This window comes from Nicotiana tabacum, chromosome 11, assembly GCF_000715075.1.
Source record: "Nicotiana tabacum cultivar K326 chromosome 11, ASM71507v2, whole genome shotgun sequence".
NCBI classification, from domain to species: Eukaryota; Viridiplantae; Streptophyta; class Magnoliopsida; order Solanales; family Solanaceae; genus Nicotiana; species Nicotiana tabacum.
The window spans coordinates 1,531,927-1,536,200 of record NC_134090.1 but is presented as its reverse complement, the minus strand read 5'-3'; positions in this window follow the sequence as shown (position 1 = coordinate 1,536,200).

Here is a 4,274-nt window from a genome sequence, read left to right as displayed (position 1 = left end):
AAGGTCCATTTTTAGTTTTAGAGATTGAAATTGGATTTTGAGACTTTTGGGATTTTGATAATGAATTATAGCAGTGATCTGGAAAGTTTGGTCTAATTTCATCAAGTCGCGATTGGGTTTTTAGCGCGAAATATGAGTTAATTGTTTAAGGAGAGAAATTGGTATTGCATTGGGCAACTGAGCTCCGAATTGAGTTTCGATTGAACGACTAGGTTTGTATTATTATTTGTGACTCATAGGAAAAACAATCGTCGAATTCCGAGTTTGTATGATGGAGTTAGAGCCTTTTTAGTGAAAAACATAATTGTTGGTGCAAGCAAGTTCTGGTATAGACTTTTAGTGACGGATGGGCAGAAACTTAAGGACCAAAAATGATCATTTCCTTCATTTCGTTTTGGATACAGTTCTTGGGCAATTTTGAGCATTTCTTCACGACTTCGACTTGGGTACGTGTCCTATATCCAAAAGTGATTATATTTCATAAATCCATGGTTATATTCATAATTTATTTCGGATTTAAATGCAAGAAATCAAGATTTTTGCAAAACTTTTCAAGAACGAAGATTTTAGATTTGGAGGTCGAGTTGTTATCGGAATGTGAAAAATGGTATGGTTTGACTCGTAATTGAATGGGTTGTCGGATTTTGTGAGTTTCGCCGGATTGCGAGACGTGGGCCCCACGAACGATTTTTGAGTTAAATTTTGGTTTTTGTTGGAAAATTAGTATTTCCATATAGAATTAATTCCTATAATTAGTATCGACTGAATTGAATTAACTGTGGCTAGATTTGAGGCGTTCGAAGGCCGATTCGCGAGGCAAAGGCATAGCAGAATAAAGAATTACACAGTTTGAGGTAAGTAACAGTTCTAAAGTTGGCTGTGGGGGTATGAAACCCCCGATTATGTGTTATATGATCAGTTTTGTAGGTGACACACATGCTAGGTGACGGGCGTGTGGGCGTGCAACGTAGGAATTGTGACTTGGTCAAATTCCATGGAATTGTGTAGTTGAATAATCTGTGATTATCTGTACATTCTCCATGTAGTAAAGAAATTGAAACACAAACCATGTTTAGATTATGTATTGGCACTGTAGGGACCCACATAGGTCGTGCACATGTTGAATTATCTGCTAAATTGTTGTTTTGTACTCAGTCACAGTTTACTGGTTGATTTTATCTCAGTCTCTATTGTTCATTATTGATGCATCAAATTATTGTTGTTTGGGCTAATTTGCATGATCATTGAGAGCCCGGGAGACTGGAGAGATTTATGACTGAGTGAGGCCGAGGGCCTAATTGTGAGATATTATATTATAGCACGTGAGTTATCCGTGCAGCACGTGAGTTGTCCGTGCGGATTCATATATTATACTATAGCATGTGAGTTATTCGTGCAATATGTGAGTTATCCGTGTGGATCCATATTTTATACTATAACACGTGAGTTATCCGTGCAACATGTGAGTTTTCCTTGTGGATTCAGATATTATACTATAACATATGAGTTGTCCGTGCGGATCCAGATATTGATACTATAGCATGTGAGTTTTCCGTGCAGCACATGAGTTGTCCGTGCGGATTATAGCGCTTGGGCTGTAGGAGCCCCTTCGGAGTCTGTACACACCCCTAGTGAGCGCGGGCAAATGCTGAGTGCTTAGTGCTGAGTGAATGGAATGGCTAAGTGACTGTGGTCCTGAGAGGATGCATTTGATTTCATTACTGTTGCACTTCAGCTGTCATATATCACTATTTTGGAAATTTCTGAGAGATATAATCTTATGTTTCAGTTGAACTTGACATGAAATTACTGTTTTGGCCAAAAATGTTGAACTTGAAAGCATGCATATATTATTATGTTGGAAATTACTGTAATTGGACTCAGCAGTGAAGCTCGTCACTACTTTCAGTTCTTTATTTAGTATTGTTACTTGCTGAGTTGGTTATACTCATACTACACCCTGCACTTAGTGTGCAGATCCATGTGTTCCCGGACATAGTAGGTATTGATTCTTTCGCACAGTTGATTTTCTAGAGATTTAAAGGTAGCTGCCGTGTTTGGCAGACCTTGTCTCTCCTTCCCTATCTCCTTGTTTACTCTATTTGGTCTCTAACTATTATAGGTCATATTTTCCAGGCTCGTATTCATATTAGATGGTCATATACTCAGTGACAATGGGTATACTCATACTATACCCTGCACTTCGTGTGCAGATCCATGTATTCCCGGATATAGTGGGTATTGATTCTTTCGCACAATTGATTTTTCGGAGATTTAAAGGTAGCTGCCGTGTTTTGCAGACCTTGTCTCTCCTTCCCTATCTCCTTGTTTACTGTATTTGGTCTCTGACTATTATAGGTCATATTTTCCAGGCTCGTATTCATATTAGATGGCCATATACTCGGTGACACTGGGTTTGGGGAGTGTTTATATTTGTACTTATGAGATTTCTTCCACTGAATTTAATTATTGTATTTTTAAATTTAAAATATATGTTGTTTATTGAGATTGTCGGCTTGTCTAGTATTGAGATTGGCGCCATCACGACGGGTAAAAATTTGGGTCGTGACAAGTTGGTATCAGAGCTCTAGGTTACATAGGTTTCATGAGTCATGAGCAGGTTTAGTAGAGTCTTGCGGATCGGTACGGAGACGTCTGTACTTATCTTCGAGAGGTTTCCGAACCCTTGTGGAAAATTTCACTTTCTTTATTCATCGTGCAGAATTGATTCAGTTTGAAACATAACTCTTTGAATTCCTTCCACGCATTCGTGTGCGCATGTGAGCGCTCGGTATCAGTTGTGCATCACCGGCTTGTGATTCCATGAACGAGATTCATGATATGTATTCTGTGTTTCGCTGATGGGCCAGTCTGGAGGACTTGAGGCCAGGGTTAGACCGCAACTTAGGCTCGATAGTTTCAATTGTGTAAACTTGTGCATTTGGACTCATATGTCCGGAAGTATCCCTATGAGTGAATTTATGGCTCGATGAGCGGTTGACTAGCTATATGATGAGCATGATGTGACTTTAGAATATGTTCAGATGGTGCGGAGAATAGTTTGCTTGAGATGTAAAAAGGGGCATTGGGTGCTTGATTTTTGTTTTGATGTGACGTACGGTCTCGAGTTATGAGTGTGTTGAAGGATTTGTCATGCTGTTTAATTGTGGAGCGAAGTAGATTTTTCATGTCGTATTGACGAGTTCAAACTCAAAAAGATTAAGTGATTGCATAGTAACTGTGGCTGCGAAAGGGTATAACAAGATGCCAATTTGAGGCTAAGCAAGTGGGTTATCTCCTGCGGAGTAATCTACGTAGGTGTGTTCGTTATAATGTTGAGTGGAGAGTTTCTTTTCTACCAGCGGAGTGTATGTGTTGGGATTTGAATTTGAATCTAGTTGAGAAACTTGACTTGACTGTCACGAGAATGAAGGCAAGCTTAGCAGATGAATTGAGGTATTTTATGATTTGTGTTACATGAGCTTGTGAAGAATTTTCGTTGAACTGACTGCAGTATTATGGCAGTAATAGAGTATGGATATTGTGATTTATGAAATGTTTTGTTCTATGGCTTTGCGCCAAGTGGGGGGAGCCTGCTATTGACAATTTGATTTCATAGTTATGTGTTGTACTGGTTTTAGTTTGAGGCATATATATGAATCGGTTATGACTTGCAGAGATTGAGATCGAGGATGACTCGAGTAAAGAAATTCCTGGATACGGGTTATATTGTACCTTATGAATATATAAAAATCATGGGATGATCGAGTTGTTATTGTTGGATGTAGCATGCAAAGAGTATGAATTTATTGGTGATGTTAAGGCAAGGTTACCTCTTTGAGTGTTATTAAGCTAAGGGATCACGTATCTTTTGGCCCGTTTGGGCGGTGCAATTTAGATTTGAGCAGAGTGACTCTCTAGAAGGTTCTAATGAGTTCGAGATTTATATAAAGCAATCGAGAATTTTTCCGGATTTGTGTAAGGATAGAATTTGAGATTTACATTTGATAGTGCCGGGACTTGCGGTAATTCTGTATGATTATGGATTCTATATTCTAGTATAAGAAATGTAAAAGAACAATTTTAAATTCACACAAGGAATTTTCAGAGTGGGCATTTCAGTTGTGGTACTTATGGGGGTGCTTAGGAAGAATACAATGGCTCATGGGCCTTAGGGCGGTGTGGTTTTATGTTAGGATGTATTGTAGTGAGTTTTGGGTAAGGATAGTAGTGTTCTGACAAGGAGAAATGTCAACTTGAGAGTAATTCAGTAG